General features: G+C 43.5%; 1 protein-coding gene and 1 long non-coding RNA gene across 4 annotated transcripts in view; one reads left to right on the plus strand and one right to left on the minus strand.

Moving 5' to 3' along the window:
* The window catches only part of CMKLR2 (chemerin chemokine-like receptor 2), a 42,690-nt gene that overhangs the window by 21,623 nt on the left and 1,182 nt on the right, over positions 1-19,885 (minus strand). The window contains exons 2-3 of one of the 3 annotated variants that reach the window (XM_063595249.1): positions 16,384-16,502; positions 6,978-7,032 (exon numbers count right to left, since the gene is read on the minus strand). The gene's annotated coding sequence lies outside the window, so the exon portion shown is untranslated. Of the gene's footprint in view, positions 1-6,977; positions 7,033-16,383; positions 16,503-16,624; positions 18,401-19,885 lie in introns of those variants that run through there. The other 2 variants (XM_008974242.5, XM_063595248.1) reach the window with 2 other exon arrangements.
* LOC134728711 (uncharacterized) overlaps positions 4,022-19,885 on the plus strand; it is a 69,852-nt gene continuing 53,988 nt past the window's right edge. Inside the window, exon 1 of the long non-coding RNA XR_010109406.1 lies at positions 4,022-6,761. This is a non-coding gene — a long non-coding RNA (uncharacterized LOC134728711). The remainder of the gene's footprint in view (positions 6,762-19,885) is intronic.

Consider the following 19,885-nt stretch of genomic DNA (forward strand, 5'->3'; position numbering starts at 1 on the left):
TGTTGCCTTGGCTGGAGTGCAGTGGCGTGATCTCGGCGCACTGCAACCTCCACCTCCTGGGTTCAAGCGATTTCTACTGCCTCAGCCTTCCGAGTAGCTGGGACTACAGGTGCGCACCACCACGCCCAGCTAATTTTTGTATTTTTAGTAGAGACGGGGTTTCATCATATTGGCCAGGCTGGTCTCAATCTCTTGACCTCATGATCCGCCTGCCTCGGCCTCCCAAAGTGCTGGGATTACAGGCGTGAGCCACTGCGCCCGGCCCAAATGCATATTCTTTACTGCTCCAGAGCTGGTTAAGTCCCACATGCCCTTTCAGTCTCTCTTGGTGACCTATAGGACTCCTATGTGAACCTGTAGGACTGCATTTGTCCAAGGGCCTGTCCTTTCTTCTGGGACCCAGTGTGATTGCTTCTAGGTTTTTTTCTTCTAGGTTTTCTAAGGGCAAGGGTACTTTCAAATGGTGCAAATCCAGGTGCTGGTTAACACTTCAGGCACAGGACATGGATGAGAGAGAAGAAAATTAAACAGGGAAAGAAAAATTTTAACCCAGTATCTTGCTGTAATCAAAGCCCTCCAACTAAACCCCTTTGTAGAGTTCTGGGGATTCCATTTTGTGCTCTGCCTAGCAGTGCTCTTGAATGGAATGGGGTTCATTATGGGAGCAGTGCCCTGTAGAGGTTATGACCCACTATCACATCTTGAGTTTCCCCTTTACTCTTCAGTTTCATTTAAAAAATTTCATTGTAATTATAAAAATTTTTTTGTAGAGATGGTGTCTTGCTATGTTGCCCAGGCTGGTCTAGAACTCTTGAGCTCAAGCAATCCTTCCACCTCGGCCTCCCAAAGTGCTGGGATTACAGGTGTGAGCCACCATGCTCAACCCAGTCTCACTTTCTTTTTGTAGTTTTACCCTCAAAACTGCCATCACTTTTTAATTAAAACAAAAGAGAGCCATTTTCTCTCAATACACTGTTGTGCACAAAGGTTTGTGATCCATCTTCGAACACCTGGACAGCTCACTCTACACATCCAGGGATTCCAGCCAGTGGAATATTTTCCATGTTGGTTTTCCCCCTTGATCCACCCAAAAGTTCAGATTGTATGATGGAGGGCTGAGATTAGGGTGAGACAGGCGAAGCTGGGTTATGGAAGAGCTGGGTAGGACCTTGTCTTTGTTTAAAAATTTGATATTTTGTTAATCATGGATTATTTTCCATTAATTTTAATTACTGAGGCTTTTGGTGCCCTGTTAAATTTTGCCTCAATTGCCTTATCCTAGTTCTGACCTGCCGTAACACTTGATCCTGTTTAAGTCCGTGGATATTAGGCAGTCCTGTGTGCTGAAAAAGCCTTGGAACTTAGGAGAGATGGTTCTAAAATGTAGCTCTGAATATCACTAACTATGTAACTTTGGGTGGGTCAGTGGCCCAGTTGGGACCCCAGGTGTCTCATGTGGAAAATACAGGTGACATCTAATTCTAAACTTTTATGATTCTGCCCCTGGTGTTTCCTAACTGAGAAGCTCAAAGATGGGAGCACCGTATATTCTAGCTCTTTTATTACTCTCCATGCCTCAAACTAGCACCAAATCCGGTCCCCTGCACAGAGTGGACATTCAAACAATGTCTTCCAGTAAATGGTTTTTTGCACATTGGAACAAAAATATAGATCAAGGTCCAAACCAAAAAGCCTATACAAATTAAAAACATTCTGCAAATGAAAACAAAACCTTCCCAAACAAGAATATTGTACCTCCCTCATTCCTCCCACAGAAAAGAACCAACTGAAATTATTAGTGTTTCTGATTCGTGAAAGTATGGCAAAGTCTTACTGCTTTTTTTTCCCCCAGGAAATATTCTATTCAAATATTTCAGGTTTTGAGTGAAGCAGACTTATGTAATCATCCTGCCTTTGGGGATTTCTGTCCATCTAAAGATGCTAGAACCACCCTAATGAGTCACAGTTCATAAAATGTAACATCTGTGAGGGAAGGTTATAAACATCAGCAGTGCCCAGAACAGCTGTAGAATTTTAGAAGAAACAGAATTTCCACTTCCCAACTAGTTCTTCGTATTTAAGTTCACATAACTAGAATGTAGGGAGAGAGAGAGCATTTGTGCATATAGCCCAAACCCCCTTTTCTTTTCTCCTCTTTTTTCCTTGAGAGAGAGGGAGGCTGGGTGCAATGGCTCACATCTGTAATCCCAGCACTTTGGGAGGCCCAGGTGGGCAGATTACTTGAGACCAGGAGTTCGAGACCAGCCTGGACAACATGGTGAAACCCCATCTCCACTAAAAATACAAAAAATTAGCTGGGCGTGGTGGCACATGCCTATAATCCCAGCTACTCGGAGGCTGAGGCAAGAGAATTGCTTGAGCCTTGGAGGTGGAGGTTGCAGTGAGCCAAGATCGCACTACTGCACTCCAGCCTGGGCAACAGAGCGAGACTCTGTCTCATTTAAAGAGAGAGAAAGAAGACAGAGAGAGCGAGCATGAGCGCGAGCACATGCGCAAGAAAGAATGCCGGGAGGGAAAGAGGCAAAGGAGGGAAGGGAAAAGATCCTGGTTCAATGGTGAAATACATGACCTTAAAATAGAAAACATATTTTAAGCACTCTTTTCTTTATTCTTAGCCTATTTTGTATTACGGCATTTTTTGGTTTTTTGTTTTTTGTTTTTTGTTTTCCCGAAATGGAGCCTCTTGCTCTGTCTCCCAGGCTGGAGTGCAGTGGCTCAATCTCAGCTCACTGCAACCTCTGCCTCCTGGGTTCAAACGATTCTCCTGCCTCACCCTCCCAAGTAGCCAGGATTACAGGTACCCACCACCACACCTGGCTAATTTTTGTATTTTTAGTAGAGATGGGGTTTTGTCATGTTGGCCAGGCTGGTCTCAGGTGATCCACCTGCCTCGCCCTCCCAAAGTGCTGGGATTACAGGCATGAGACACCGTGCCCGGCCCTATGACATCTTTTCCACATACCTATTCTCTAACCAGTGGTAGAAATGAGAGGGCAAGAACCACTGTAGAGACACTTCTTGATATATTGTAAATTGCTTCTGGACACGAAGAGTATATACCAATAGCTGTATAGTAAGTCATTTTAATTTACTTAATCTTTCTTTCATAGTTGATATTAATCACCTTGTCCCAGAAACAAAGGTCTTGTACTTGAGGGAAATGAAAGTGACCTTCTAAAGGCCATTAAGAATGGTGGGTCGGCCGGACGCAGTGGCTCATGCCTGTAATCCCAGCACTTTGGGAGGCTGAGGCGGGCAGATCACCTGAGGTCAGGAGTTCGAGATCAGCCTGGGCAACACAGTGAAACCCCATCTCTACTAAAAATACAAAATTAGCCAGGCCTGATGACACATGCCTGTAATCCCAGCTGCTCGGGAGGCTGAGACAGGAGAATCACTTGAACCTGGGAGGCGGAGGATGCGGTGAGCCAAGATGGTGCCATTGCACTCCAGCCTGGGCAACAAGAGTAAATCTCCGTCTCACCAAGGAAAGAAAAAGAATGGTGGGTCATACAAAGGATGGATATAGGCACATATCTGCACTGTCTATGGTCTCAATACTTTAGACAATTCAAAAGCCAAGTACATCTCCAGGTATTCAAATTCAAGAAAACAGTCATAAATATCTTGACACTTATACCAGTAATACAATATACCTTCACTGAAACATAACACAAGCACTTTTCCTTTTTATTTATTTTTATAGAGATGGGATCTTGCTATGTTGCCCAGGCTGCGCTAGCACTCCTGGCCCCAAGAGATCCTCCCTTTCAGCCTCTGGAGTAGCTGGGATTACAGGCATGTGCCATTGTACCTAATAGGCAATTTATTTCTGACAAGGAACTTGGAAGGAACACAGTAAAAAACCATCTGATACAAGAAAATTTTGTTTTAAAAATTCTACTTTTAGAATAATTTCCTGTATCTTTTGTTCTCATCACAGATTTTCTCTAACAAGGCAAAATCAGACAAAGCATGTTTTTTCCTTTTCTTTCTTTCTTTCGTTTTATTTTTACTGTTATTTTTTAGCGGTAGGGTCTCACTCTTTCTCCCATGTTGGAGTGTAGGGGCATAATCATAGCTAACTGCAACTTCAAACTCTTGGACTCAAGGGATCCTCCCACCGTAGCCTCCTGAGTAACTGAGATTACAGGCACCCGCCACCACTCCTGGCTAATTTTTGTATTTTTTGTAGCGATGGGGTTTTACCATGTTGGCCAGTCTGATCTCAAACTTCTGACCTCAAGTAATCCTCCCAAAGTGCTGGGATTATAGGTGTGAGCCACCCTGCCTGGTCAGCATTCACTTGTTGAGCAACACCTGCACTGAACTTTATGCCAGTTGCCATGCAAAGCAAATAATCTTCTCCAACAGGTTTTCCTAGCAGATAATGTGTCTAGGCAGAAATTGCAGGCCCTGAATTATTTCCTTAAAATGAATTTCATAATTCTACATTAAAGAGATATGTAATATTGACTAAGGGCTTATTTAGTGCCTTTTCACCATGAAAAGGAAGTAAATGTAGTGTACCCCAGCGGGGTCCCACACAACCACTTTTCATATACATTTCCTTTGAACCATTCACCAAGGGCATCACAATTAGTGCCCTGTGATGACCTGTTCTGTGATTTAAACAATCTAAATTTCTGCCCAAACACAACGTTTCTCCTTGACCTTGAGCTCAATGTGAGTCAACAACGGGATGAGACAGCTAAAAAAAAAAAAAAAAAAAGTAATTTTGCCCTTCGGCTGTCTTAATAGAATTGGGGGAGTGTTTATTCAATTCTACTTGAACTGATCAGACAGCACCTAGGGGTACTGTGTTCTTTTCTGGGAATTACAGTTTAAGAGAAACAATGATAAACTGAAATATGTCCAGAGGAGAGGGAACCGGATGGAGAGAAACTATATCATGTGAGGAGCATTGAGCAAACTGGTGGAAGCTATTTATCCTAGAAAAGAAAGAGCAGGGTAACAATTTTTTCAAATGCCCAAGGGCTGGCATTTGGAAGAGGGAACTGTTCAAACTGGCTTCAAAAAATTGAGGGACGCTAATGTTAGCTCAATGTAAGGCAGAATTTCCTAAAGATTGTAGTTATTAAACATTTAAAAACTAAATTAAATGAATTATTTATTCAGCACCTACTATGTATTCTAGGCCGTGGAGAGAGAGTAGGACACAGAACTTATGGAGCTTTCATTCTACTGTAAAGCTATGTCAGAGGGTGGTACATTTCTCATACTTGGAGATGTTTAATGATGCAACCTTAAAGTGAGGGGTTTTAAGCAGGAAATCAGACATTACACGTGATTGGACTTGTTGATGTCTAAAATTCAGTAAGCGCTGAAACCCTAAGGTTCTGTTAGGTTCTACTAAGTTTTTTGAAGGGATGGGGTGACATGGAGGCTATAGAGAGAAGACGGTATGAAATATATTTTTTTTAAATAATCTTTAGACTGTTTGAAAAGGGGTGAAGTCAGATTGGCTAAAGATCATAGGATCACAGCCTTGGTTTTGTGTGTGTGTTTTCACTTTGTTTTTGAAAGACAGGTCTGGCTCAGTTGCCCAGACTGGAGTGCAGTGGCGCAATAATGGTTCACTGCAGTTTCAACCTCCTGGGCTCAAGCAATTCTCCTGCTTCAGCCTCTTGAGTAGCTGGGGCTGCAGGCGCGCCACCACGTTCCGCACTAACCTGGTTAAGGCTGGATGGCGTCATAGCTATTCGCCCAGGGCGCCCGCCTCATTCGGGTGGGGATTGGGGAGGTGGGTGGTGGCAGCGGCGGGGGGCTGGGTTTCAACCCATCCAGGTCAGGCGGCCGGCTTACCTTACTACAAAAGGGGAAAACTCTGCTCCTCTCAGTGCCTCGGTACACGTGGCACTGTGGACCTCAGATGCTGCCAGCCCCTCAAAGCCTGTCACCCCTCCATCCACTGCACCCACTCCAGCGCGTTTCCTTTCCTATTGCGGACACCTCCCTAACTCACCTTCCACCCTAGTTCTTTCTTGCTACCAGATCGACCTCCTCCCTCCTAGATAACCCTGTTTTGTCCCCCTTTGTAGGCACAAACTTGAACCTTGCTCCGTTTGAAAGAGCCCAGGCCGGGCACGGTGGCTCACACCTGTAATCCCAGCACTTTGGGAGGCCGAGGCGGGCAGATCATTTGAGGTCAGGAGTTCAAGACCAGCCTGACCAACATGGTGAAACCCCGTCTCTTCTAAAACTACAAAAAAAAAAAAAAAAAAAAAAAATTAGCCGGGCATGGTGGCGCATGCCTGTAATCCCAGCTACTCGGGAGGCTGAGGCAGGAGAACTGCTTGAACCCGGGAGGTGGAGGTTTGCAGTGAGCCAAGATCGCGCCATTGCACTCCAGCCTGGGCGAAAAGCGCGAGACTCTGTCTCAAAAAAAAAAAAAAAGCAGCCCAACACCGGTGTCTTGCATTCATTACAAATCGTGTCCACAGCCCGCTTCCCAACTTCCAACTTCCACCTCCAGGGGAGGACTGGGGGCTGGAGATTGCATTAATTTCCAATGGCCAGTGGTTTAATCAATCATGACTAAGTAATGAGCCTCCGTAAAAACCAGAGCTTCCGGTTTGGTGAACACACGGAGGTCCTGGAAATGGTGGCGCGCCCAGAGGGCATGGAAGCTCCGCGCCCCTTCCCACAGACCTTGTCCCGTGCATCGCTTCCATCCAGCTCTTCTTGAGTTCTGGCCCTTGTAGTAAACCTGCAGTCTTGTAAGTACGCCATTTTCCCGAGTTCTCCGATCTGATCTAGCGAACTAATGAATGTGAGGGGCGGTCGTGGGAAGCCTCAGCCTCCCAAGTAGCTGGGACTCCAGGCATGTGCCACCATGCCCAGCTTAGTTCCTGTTTTCTTATTTGTAGGTACTGCTTTGCATGTTTTTCTCAGCCCAGCATGGATACTAAATCAAATACATTGATCAAGCTTACCATATAAGTGTTTTGGTACAATCAGTTCCTGTTCCTTCATCGATGATCTAGGGAACTGGGGAAGAAACCATGAGTAAACTGTTCTAGGTTTATTGTACAAATGACAAAAAATAATATACGTTAGGGCATAGCTCAGTGTCTGGATCATAGTAAGAGCTCAATAAATGTGCAATATCAGGCCGGGCGCAGTGGCTCACGCCTGTAATCCCAGCACTTTGGGAGGCTGAGGCGGGCGGATCACGAGGTCAGGAGATCGAGACCATCCTGGCTAACATGGTGAAACCCCGTCTTTACTAAAAATACAAAAAATTAGCCGGGCATGGTGGCGGGCGTCCGTAGTCCCAGCTACTCAGGAGGCTGAGGCAGGAGAATAGTGTGAACCCGGGAGGCGGAGCTTACAGTGAGCCGAGATCGCACCACTGCACTCCAGCCTGGGCGACAGAGCGAGACTCCATCTCAAAAAAAAAAAAAGTTCAATATCATTGTTATGACTTTACTTGATTCTTTCATTACATTGTATTATGAAATATTTCACATGACTTACATGACTGCTGAAACATAGCAAATTCTTGGGCTTCTAGCTAATTTAATGATCAATGGCTCTAATCAGAGAGCTCATTTGTGGTTACTGTTTTCTGTTTTTGTTTTTTGTTTTTGTTTTTGTTTTTGAGACACAGTCTCGCTCTGTCGCCCAGGCCAGAGTGCAGTGGCATGATCTCGGCTCAATGCAACCTCAACCTCCCGGGTTCAAGCAATTCCTCTGCCCTCAGCCTCCTGAGTAGCGGGGATTACAGGCATGAGCCACCGCACCCGGTTTGTGGGTACTTTTGATGGCATTTTGGATCTGGGTTTCATCCTGAGAGAAAACATCAACTGAAAGACTGCTGTGAGCCACAAAATAATGGTTTCCTGCTGTTACAGTAAAGCTACGCTGTGTTCATTCCGTCCTTGACAAAGTGGCACATTCTGATCTTGTGATAATGTTCCACCAAAGGAGTTCATTTATTTTGCAGCAAAAGATTTGTGTAGATTAGTTCATTTCTTGTGATGAATATCAGTACAACATAATCAGGCTACTTGCTACGATCTCACTGACCTGCTGTAATCCAACTGGCTAAAGAAGCAATCAGTTGTTTTTCTTAGGAAGAGATACATTTTGTTTACTCTCTTAAGTTTGATGAATATATCATTTACTGATTGCTTGAGAAACAAGTAAAAAGAAGTGGTCATAATGTGGGAAATTAGTAAAGAGCATCCAGTGATTCTGAGCAGATTCCATTTACCATATCTAGAAAACAGGTCTCTATTTTCAAAAATCAATCTTTTATTTATTTAAGGCTGAAAGATGTGTGCATATTCTTGTAAATGTTCAAATAACAAGTTAAAATAGCTAAACTTTTTTTTAACTTACTGCATTTTGGGAAATCTAACATATTTCTGAGGAAGTCTCGAAATACGACTTTATTTCTTTCTTTTTTGGAAGCAGAGTCTGTCTCCAGGCTAGAGTGCACTAGCACAATCATAGCTCACTGCAGCCTCGAACTCCTGGGCTCAAGTGGTCCTCCCACCTCAGCCTTCCCAGTAGCTGGGACTACAGGTGCTCACCACCACACCTGGCTAATTTTTTTTTTTTTAAATTTGGGGTAGATACAGGGTCTTACTATGTTGCTCAGGTTGGTCTTGAACTCCTGGGCTCAAGTGATCTTCTTGCCTTGGCCTCCCAAAGTGGTGGGATTTTAGGTGTGAGGTGAAAATGCCACTTTTACACAGTGTTTGGTGTATTATTATTATTATTATTATTATTATTATTATTATTATTTTTGAGATGGAGTTTCACTCTTGTTGCCCAGGCTGGAGTGCAATGGCGTGATCTCGGCTCCCCGCAACCTCCACCTCCCAGGTTCAAGCGATTCTCCTGCCTCAGCCTCCCTACTAGCTGGGATTACAGGCATGGGCCACCATGCCCGGCTAATTTTGTATTTTTAGTAGAGACGGGGTTTCTCCATGTTGGTCAGGCTGGTCTCGAACTCCCGACCTCAGGTGATCTGCCCACCTCGGCCTCCTAAAGTGCTGGGATTACAGGCATGAGCCACTGCGCCTGGCCTGTTTGGTGTATTATAATCCTTCCTACAAGACAAGCAGTTTTCAGTGGGTGCTGAAATACACCCTTCCCCATTCAACTACCAAAAACCCAAAAGGAAGATCATAGAGAAACACCATATTTATCTGTGAAATACCATTCCAGAACAAGGAGTCTCTCCCAGACAAGAAAGAAACCATTTCATTTTACCATCTAAATTTTTCCCAACTTGTTTGTTGTATGTAAAGAACTGTAATTAAGTATGCATTTGTATGTGTGTGTTAATAGGGATAAAATCATTCTAAAGGTGGATGGTTTTATTTTGAATACAGTTAATAAAATGAGAATCACATTGGGGCACAATAACAAATGGAAAGGCCATGTTTAATGTTATCAATACAGCTGGGTGATAGAACAAATAATTTATATCAACATGGCATTTTCCATATAGTAACCAAAAATTTATTTGACTAAGCTTTTATCTCCTAAACTTGCTGGTGGTTTTGGAATTAAAGAGAAAATCGCCAGCTCTTCTAAAGGGTAAGTGGTATTTTTAGATGTTACTTCCCTAAATGAACTCTTCCCTGCCTCCAAAAACCTATGCCCCAGCCTAAATCAGGGCCCCTGCTCTAAGCTCCTCACTTAGAGCAACTGTTACTACATATGTGGAGGCTTATTTCAAGAATGTCTGTCTCCACCACCAACCTGTGGTTTTGCTTACCTTCATACTCCCAGAGCCTAGCACAGTGCCTGGCAAACTGTAGGGCTCAATAGTATTTATTGAAGGAAAGACTATTCAGTAGGTTTTGATAAAGGCATTCACGTGCCCGGGCATCTTGGCAATAACTATTTTGTCTGAGAAGACAAACGTGAACTGGAGAAGAGAATTTGAGTTCTTGATTATCATCAAATCCATTAGTTCCTGTTTCAGTCCCCCCCCCTTTTTTTTTTTTTTTTTTAATCAAAAGCATTAAAAGAATGTTGAGGACGTAGAAAAGCCAGCCTCACTCCTGAGAGGTGTGTTCAATCTGTTCAGCCACTTCCTTGGACCAGCACTTCTGACTGACAACAGTTGCCATTTCTAGGAAAAGATGATGAGATTTTTCTCTAAACTGGTATGAGGAGCAAACAAGTTCACTATAAACCATTGTCACTGTCATGTGTTGCTTATAATTTTTTTTTTTTTTTTTTTGAGACAGAGTCTCTTGCTCTGTTGCCCAGGCTGGAGTGCAGTGGCATGATCTCGGTTCACTGCAACAGGGTTCAAGTGATTCTCCTGCCTCAGCCTCTGGAGTAGCTGGGACAACAAGCATGTGCCACCCCACTTGGCTAATTTTGTATTTTTAGTAGAGACAGGGTTTCGCCATGTTGGCCAGGCTGGTCTCGAACTCCTGACCTTAGGTGATCCACCTGCCTTGGCCTCCCAGAGTGCTGGGATTACAGGTATGAGACACCATGCCTGGCCTGTTGCTTATAATTAAAACCAGTTGACCTAATTCCACTCAAAGGAAGCAAGTACCAACCACATCTAATTATGTAAATAGCACTTAACACATATAGTAATACTCAGCATTTCCTGACTACTTGTTAAGGATGGTACAATGCTAAGCAACTTCACATGCATTGTCACATTTAACTCTCACAAGAATCCTGGGAGGTACTGTTATTATTCCTACAAGGCTAAGAGAGCTTTGGCACTTAGCAAAAGTGGTGAAAAACAGACTAAACATCTGGGTCTGTCTGACCTCAGGGCCTTTTTTTTTTTTTTTTTTGAGATGGAGTTTTGCCGTTGTTGCCTGGGCTAGAGTACAATGGCGTGATCTCGGCTCACCGCAACCTCTGGCTCCTGGGTTCCAGCGATTCTTCTGCCTCAGTCTCCCAAGTAGCTGAGATTACAGGCATGTGCCACCATGCTCAGCTAATTTTGTATTTTTAGTAGAGACAGTTTCTCCATGTTGGTCAGGCTGGTCTCGAACTCCTGACCTCAGGTGATCTACTCACTTCGGCCCCTCAAAGTGCTGGGATTACAGATGTAAGCCACCACACCCAGGCAGGGCCTTCCTTCTTAATACCTGCACACACAGTCTCTCTGAGTAATAATCTGTTAAGGTGTTCATCTCCCTTACTAAACTAAGAACATCAAGGGCAAGGAATAACTTTTACTCATCCTTATATCTCAGCAAGGAGCAGAGTGCTCAGTAGGTGCTCAATGAATGTCTCGTGAAAGAAGAAGGAAGTGCTTCCTCAATCAACAAAACTATGTTATGTTTAGGCTGGGTGCGGTGGCTCATGCCTGTAATCCCTGCCTTTTGGGAGGCAGAAGTGGGAGGATTGCTTGAGGCCAGGAGTTTGAAACCAGCCTGGGAAACATAATGAGACCTCCGTCTCTACAAAATCGAAAAAGTAGCCAGGCATGGTGGTATATGCCTGAGAGTCCTAGCTACTCAGAAGTGGGAGGATTACTTGGGCCCAGAAGGTCGAGGTTACAGTGAACTGTGATAGTACTACTGCACTCCAGCCTGGGCAACAGGGAGAGCCATGTTTCAAAAATAAACAAACAAATGTTATGCTTACTATGGTTTTAATGTGTAGAAATACACAAAACAAATATTTATATAAAATGAGACAAATATTTACATACATAAATATATGTAACTTTTTTTTTTTCCAGGCAGGGTCTCACTCTGTCATTCAGGCTAGAATGCAGTGGCATGATCACATCTCATTGCAGCCTCCATCTTCCAGGCTCCAACAATCCTCCTGCCTCAGCTTCCTAAGTAACTAGGACCTCCTGCCTCAGCTCCCTAAGTAGCTGGGACTACAGGCATGCACTACCATGCCTGGCTAATTCTTAAATTTTTGGTAGAAACAAGGACTCACTACGGTGCCCAGGCTGGTCTCGAACTCTTGGGCTCAAGCAATCCTCCCATCTTGGCCACCCAAAGTGCTGGGACTACAGGTGTGGGCCACTAGGCCCAGCCTTCTATTTTTATTACATTTTGATCCATTTTTATGTCAAAGCATAAGAAACTGCCATTTTGTTAGATCAAAAATGGTCAAGGTCACAGCCAGGCTCGGTGACTCACACCTGTAATCTGAACACTTTGGGAGGCTGATGTGGTTGGATAACTTGAGGCCAGGAGTCGGAGACCAGCCTGGCCAACATGGTGAAACTCCGTTTCTACTAAAAATACAAAAATTAGCCAGGCATGGTGGTACACGCCTGTAATCCCAGCTGCTCTGATGGCTGAAGTGTGAGAATCGCTTGAACCTAGGAGGTAGAGGTTGCAGTGAGCTGAGATCGCAGCCACTGCACTTCAGCCTGGGTGACAGAGTAAGACTCTGTCTCCAAAAAAAAAAAAAAGCACTTTTTTGTTGTTGTTTGTTTTTTCAACTTTTATTTTAAGTTCTGGGATACAGGTGCAGGATGTACAGGTTTGTTACATAGGTAAATGTGTGTCAGGGTGGTTTGCTGTACAAATCAACCCATCACCTAGGCATTAAGCCCAGCATCCGTTAGCTATTCTTCCTGATGCTCTCTTTCCCCTAGCCCTCCCACATGCCCCCAGTGTGTTGTTACCCCCACGTGTCCATGTGTTCTCATTATTCAGTTCTTACTTATAAGTGAGAACATGCCGTGTTTGGTTTTCTTTTTCTTTTTTTTTTTTTTGAGACAGAGTCTTGCTCTGTTGCCCAGGCTGGAGTGCAGTGCCATGATCTCGGCTCACTGCAAGCTCCGCCTCCCGGGTTCACGCCATTCTCCTGCCTCAGCCTCCCGAGTAGCTGGGACTACAGGTGCCCGCCACGATGCCCGGCTAATTTTTTGTATTTTTAGTAGAGACGGAGTTTCACTGTGTTAGCCAGGATGGTCTCAATTTCCCGACCTCATGATCCACCCGCCTCGGCCTCCCAAAATGCTGGGATTACAGGCGTGAGCCACTGCGCCCGGCCCTTTTCTTTCTTTTCTTTTTTTTTTTTCTGAGACAGAGTCTCACTCTGTCACCCAGACTGGAGGGCAGTGGCATAATCTCGGCTCACTGCAACCTCTGCCTCCCAGGTTCAAGCAATTCTCGTGCCTCAGCCTCCCAAGTAGCTGGGACTACAGGTGTGCGCCACCATGACTGGCTAATTTTTGTATTTTTAGTAGAGACGGGGTTTCACCATGTTGGCCAGGCTCAGGTGATCTGCCTGCTCAGCCTCCCAAAGTGCTGGGATTACAGGCCTAAGCCACCATGGCTGGCCCTGCGTTTCGTTTTCTGTTCCTGTATTAGTCTGCTGAGGATAATGGCTTCCAGCTCCATCCATGTCCCTGCAAAGGACACGATCTAATTCCTTTTCATGGCTGCATAGTATTCCATGGTGTATATGAGCCACACTTTCTTTATCCAGTCTATTATTGATGGGCATTTAGGTTGATTCCAGGTCTTTGCTATTGTGAATAGCAAATAGCATTTTTACTCTTTTTTTTTTTTTTTTGAGACAGAGTTTCACTCCTATTGCCCAGGCTGGAGTGCAATGGCACAATCTTGGCTTACCGCAACCTCCGCCTTCCAGGTTCAAGCGATTCTCCTGCCTCAGCTTCCCAAGTAGCTGGGGTTACAGGCATGTGCCACCACACCGGGCTAATTTTTTTGTATTGTTAGTAGAGACAGGGTTTCTCCATGTTGGTCAGGCTGGTCTCAAACTCCCAAACTCAGGTGATCAGTCTGCCTCAGCCTCCCAAAATGCTCGGATTACAGGCATGAGCCACCGTGCCCAGCCTGCAAATAGCATTTTTATATGGCACAACTGAATAAAGAAAAAGCTCTGTCAACTCTCACTTATACAATTAAGTAAAATGTTTCATTGCCAGATTTTTCCACTCAATTAGAGGTTTATCATTATAAACCGTTAAAGAGAAAGTTTTGTGAAAAATTAAGGATATCATATCTATATGCCATTTTTTTCTAGGTTCAATGATTTAACGTCAATTCAACTTTGTATTTTATTATTTTTCATGCCTAGGGACAATTTGGTCCTAATGAAAATTCAAGCAGGCACATATATATTCCTGCTTGGATTCTCCACCTTTTTCAAGCTGCCAGGTTGTCTACCTCCTTTCAAACTCATTCTCCATGAAGGCTTTTCTTTTTCTTTCTTTTTCAGATTAACTCTGCCTTTATCCCATGCCTGACCCACCCACTAGTGTTCCTCAAGCACTTTCATAATGATGATAGTTTATGTGTTTATAGTGATCACTTTTGGTTGAATATTGGTCTCCACTGTATCCAGTTACGTAAAGCACTTAACATGGAGGAACTATACCCAATTCATTCAGTTATTTTTTGTTTTGTTTTGTGTTTTGAGACGGAGTCTTGCTCTGTCTCCCAGGCTAGAGTGCAGTAGCACGATCTTAGCTCACCGCAGCCTCCGCCTCCCGGGTTCAAGCAATTTTCCTGTCTTAGCCTCCCAAATAGCTGGGACTACAGGCACATGCCACCACTTCTGGCTAATTTTTGTATTTTTAGTAGAGACAGAGTCTCTACTAAAGGCTGGTCTTGAACTCCTGGCCTTATCTTATCACCAGAGATGAGAAGTCTCCACACCACGCCTGAACAGTTACTGTCACTAAAACTATCATATCACCGGTCTGTTCTCCTAAGGACCCATTTATGTTTCCAAAAATCATTTGTTTTCCCATAAGTGCCCTTCTCTTCCATTTCTCCTATTCTCCTATTAAGATGGCATATATAAAACAAAACAAAAAACAAAAAAAACACACACATTAAAAAAAAAAGAGAAAAAGATGGCATATAAGCCCTAAATTCTAACTACCCATCTGAGTCACTTTTTTTTTTTTTTTTTTTTTTTTTTTTTTTTTTTTTTAAGATAGGGCTAGGTTCTGGTTGCCCAGGCTGGAATGCAGTGGCACAATCATAGCTCACTCAGCAACCTCTGAGTCACATTTACTTGGGAACGCCCATATCTACATACATAAAATTAAATTTTGTTTTCTCTTGCTAATCTTTCTTCTGTCAATTTCATTTGCTGGTGCCTGATAACAAATCTAAGAGGGAACAGGAGAAGTTTTTTCTCCCTGACACATCTATAATCTCACCCTCAGAGTAACACATCTATTATCAGTTTTGCATATTCAATCTTTTCTACTTCATTTATTTTTTACATGATTATCATTCTGGTTAACATGATCTGTTATTAAATATTTATCTCAGGGACATGACAATTAGCAGTCAAGTAACAGAAAATGTATGACCTTTTATAAACTAAATGACTTAAATCAGATAAAATCATAAAATAGGCCATGAAAAACATAATAATCTAGTGTCTGGAAGATGTACAAATATGATGAGAATTATTCACTAAGAATAATTACTTATAACTTGAGACCCAGGAAAGGTCCCTTGGCCTTTTTTTTTTTTTTAACAAAACAAAATTACCATCGGATTAATTTAACCACAAGTTTGTAGATTCTTGGGTGAAAGAGTCTGCCTTAAGTGAAAAAGGCAATTTAAGAGCATTATTGCCAGTGAAAGTCCTGTTATCAAACTTGATTTGGTTTTCATTAGCTTTCTTTTGGAGGAAAAGATAAAAGGCAATTGGTGCTCACAGTTTCTGACTAGAAAAGGAATAATTGAATAGCTGAACCCTTGTCTCCCACAGTCTTCCCTGCATTTAGCCATCTACCCCTTGTTGGGAGAGCCCAGATACCAATTATTCTAACAAGAAATTGATAGCGAGATTCAAAAAGGCAACAACAACAAACAAATGGGAAGGCCCAACAAACCACAAGCCTTTCATCATAAAAATGGGGAGCCAGTGGCGGGGAACTGCATTACAACTCAATTTATAACTTTTTTCCCACCTTGTAATCTAAAGAGGGCAATATCAGCTTTCATCTCAGAGTACCATTTTTTTCTACTAGTTTCTCAACAGTGAGCCTTCCACAAATGATGTTTGACTATTTCTAGATCACAACTCCTTAAAAGACAGATTTATGGGCTGTAATTATGTAGGTAAAAGCTGAGAAAATTACTGAAAGTTCTTTGTCCACCCACCCCAGCAACATGCTGATTTTCTCTCTTGCAGTGTTTTAGGATTAATCAGCAGCTGTAGCGAACCCTGTAGGATCGTCCTTAAACACTTTTGCCAAGACCAAAAATATGAATCTGCAGACAGAGCATTTTGTAAACGATCAGGAGTCCTTTTCCTTTTTTGCCAGCTGGTAGTTAGTCAAATGCTGTTTTGTAAATAAATCATCGGCAGGAATCCTCATCAGGTCCACTGTAAATGTGTCAGTTTGAGGAAAACAAACAGGAAAGCACTTACCAGTTAATTTTCTGTGAGGAGAGAAGCTATTGTCATGCCTGGGTGTACCTTCCCGGTTCCAGAATGAAATGGAGGGTGGTGTTCAGAACGGCTGCATTCCTCATTCCACTTTTATCTGGCTTTTGAAATGACAGTGTAGAGAAGAATGATGTTGGGTTTTGAATGTGGTTCTTCCCTTCCCCCACCTCCCTCCATAAAAATTCATCATGCAATCCTGGAGAAAAGTAAGCAATGAACATACTGTACAAATTAATTCTTTCGACCAGCCTGTGTTTGTGTAACAAGTTTGTTTTTTGAATGGAAACCACTGCTACTAGCTGTTCTGCTGCAGGCTGAAAATCGGTAATGGATTGGGGGCACCCAGCCCTCCTTTGTCTGGGTAGGCTTTTGCTTATGAAAAGGCAAGTTAAATTAGCAGAGATGGAATGTTCTTCGAATGCATGGTATAAGGCTCATCAGGAGATTTTACTTTCTGTGACTCAGTGTGTCCTGATAGTGAAGAGATGGAATCACATATTGGTTAAGTGTGAATTTTAACGTTTATTTATTTTTATTTATTTATTTATTTTTGAGTCGGAGTCTCGCTCTGTCGCCCAGGCTGGAGTGCAATGGCACAATCTCGGCTCACTGCAACCTCCGCCTCCCAGGTTCATTGATTCTCCTGCCTCAGCCTCTGGAGTAGCTGAGATTACAGGCACCCACCACCACGCCCGGTTAATTTTTGTATTTTTAGTAGATACGGGGTTTCACCACGTTGGCCCGGCTAGTCTTGAATTCCTGACCTCAGGTGATCCACCCGCCTCAGTCTCCCAAAGTGCTGGGATTACAGGCATGAACCACCACGCCTGGCCTTAAAGACTTGATTTTTTTTTTTTTTTTTTTTTTTTTTTTTGAGACGGAGTCTCGCTGTTGCCCAGGCTGGAGTGCAGTGGTGTGATCACGGTTCACTGCAACCTCCGCCTCCCGTGTTCAAGGAATTATCCTGCGTCAGCCTCCCAAGTAGCTGGGATTACAGGCATGCGCCACCACGCCCAGCTAATTTTTTTGTATTTTTATTAGAGATGGGGTTTTACCACATTGGCCAGGCTGGTCTCGAATTTCTGACCTTGTGACCCACCTACCTCGGTCTCCCAAAGTGCCCGGCCTAAAGGTTTGATTTTTATCCCTGGTCACCATTTGTGGGCCTGGCAGATGTGGGCACATCTGTGTACCTGAGGCAGGACTCAGAATTCATAAATTCAAGGGATGAGAAGCATGGAGCTTGAAGGTAGGCATGCCTTGATGTGGTGAGCTTACTTCTGACGGCTAGCTATCTTTATTTTTTAAATTTTATTTTTTATTATTATTATTTTTTTGAGACGGAGTCTCGCTCTGTTGCCCAGGGTGGAGTGCAGTGGCACGATCTCGGCTCACTGCAAGCTCCGCCTTCTGGGTTAACGCCATTCTCCTGCCTTAGCCTCCCGAGTAGCTGGGACTGCAGGCGCCCGCCACCACGCCCGGCTAATTTTTTTGTGTGTGTTTTAGTAGAGACGGGGTTTCACGATGTTAGCCAGGATGGTCTCGATTTCCTGACCTCGTGATCCGCCCGCCTCGGCCTCCCAAAGTGCTGGGATTACAGGCGTGAGCCACCACACCCGGCCGCTATCTTTATTTTTGTATGGTCTAACTTCAGCTCAACCATGTGATACCTGAAATTGCACATTGTTAGGCCGTGAAAGGTCAGCTGCCAGAGAAGCACAGGATTTTGTTTATTTCCGCTGTTAAAGACCAAGTCTAGGAAATCTAAAGCAGGAATTCTCACAGTGGAGGTCGGGGGTGGGGGGTGCACTTTTTCAAACTACAAATATCCCTCTGCCCTATAAGAATGTATACGCTTCCACACCTACCCGCAATCCCTTGATTCAATCTTGGCATATTTTTCAGTGTTTTGTGAGACCGGATGAATAGATGTCGTCAGTGAAGGGGGTACTTAGTAGAGCTCTGCTAGTTTCCATTCCTTTGCGTTAGCAGTATTAGTATTTACTATAGTCTATACTATGTTCTGTAATCCACAAAATCACAATTTCATCTGTAAAAGCCATTATTGAGGAGAATCTCAGGAAGTTTTGGTTACTTTACATGAGTTTATTTTTGGCTATAGAGCAGGAACCATTGAGTAGCAAAGAATATGAAAAGCGACAAGAGAAATGACATTGATCAAGGATTGTCCTATGTGCCACGCATAGTTTAAGCACAGTACACACTGAAACCCAGGAAAAGTGTCAGCATTTTTATGTTTTAGGCACCACCTAAAACAATTAAAACATATGCTTGCTTAGCTTTGAAATTAGTCTAAGAAACAATAAAGAAAAGGAATAATAAATAAAATATCTCTGCAAATGTGCCTTATAGTTTGAGGTATGTTTGAAGAGCTTCCCTTTGACACCCTAAGGCATGACTTGCAGTTGATCTGTTATGCAAAAGTAGCTGAAGTGCTCAGGTGTACTAGAGATAAGCCATCTGCCACCTCTGAGCATTAAGAGTATAGTAGATACCAGCCAGGCTGTTTGGTGCATTGGTTAAGATGGTGGGTCAGTTAATTGGAGATCTATTAAGAGAGCCTTTTGTGTTAAGTGGCAGAGTTGGGGTTTGGCTCCAGATGTTCTGACTTCAAATACCGTTATCTTAAGAGACTTAACCATTGGGCTATCCATCTCCTTATTGGAAGAGATATTTATAGAATTGAGTATATGAGGGGAAGGGATAGCAAAACTTCTGCCAGGTAGAAGGATTTCCGGACAGTTTTGCCACTTTCTAAAAAACCATTTGCAAATTTTCTGAAGGCTGTTATGGCTAGTATTTCAGGGGGTTTCTTTTTATATTATTTTTATTTTTAAAAATAGAGACAGGAGCTGGGTGCGGTGGCTCATGCCTGTAATCCTAGCACTTTGGGAGGTGGAGGTGGGTGGATCACCTGAGGTCTGGAGTTCAAGACCAGCCTGACCAATATGGTGAAACCCTGTCTCTACTAAAAATACAAAAATTAGCCAGAAGTGGTGGCGTGCACCTGTAGTCCCCAGCTACTTGGGAGGCTGAGGCAGGAGACCTGCTTGAACCAGGAGGTGGAGGTTGCAGTGAGCCGAGATAGTGCCACTGCACTCCAGTCTGGGCGACAGAGCAAGACTCCATCTCGAAATAAAAATAGAGACAGGGTCTCACTGTATTGTGCAGGCAGGTCTTAAACTCCTGGGCTCAAGTAATCCTCCTGCCTCAGCCTCCCAAAATGCCGGGATTACAGGTATGGGCCACCATGCCTGGTCTCAACAGGTTTTTGACAGAAGAATGTGTGCAAGCAGGTCTATAGGGCCAACTGGGCTCAGAGATGGAAGATACACAATGCCGCTATCATATTATTCTGGGGACTAGGATCTCCCATTTCGTACAAATAGCATTTCTCCACTAATGCTTGAAATATCACTATTAGAAAACTGTTCTTTTGAAGATATTACATTGTAAAACAGAA

The sequence above is a fragment of the Pan paniscus genome, chromosome 13, assembly GCF_029289425.2.
Source record: "Pan paniscus chromosome 13, NHGRI_mPanPan1-v2.0_pri, whole genome shotgun sequence".
Classification (NCBI taxonomy): domain Eukaryota; kingdom Metazoa; phylum Chordata; class Mammalia; order Primates; family Hominidae; genus Pan; species Pan paniscus.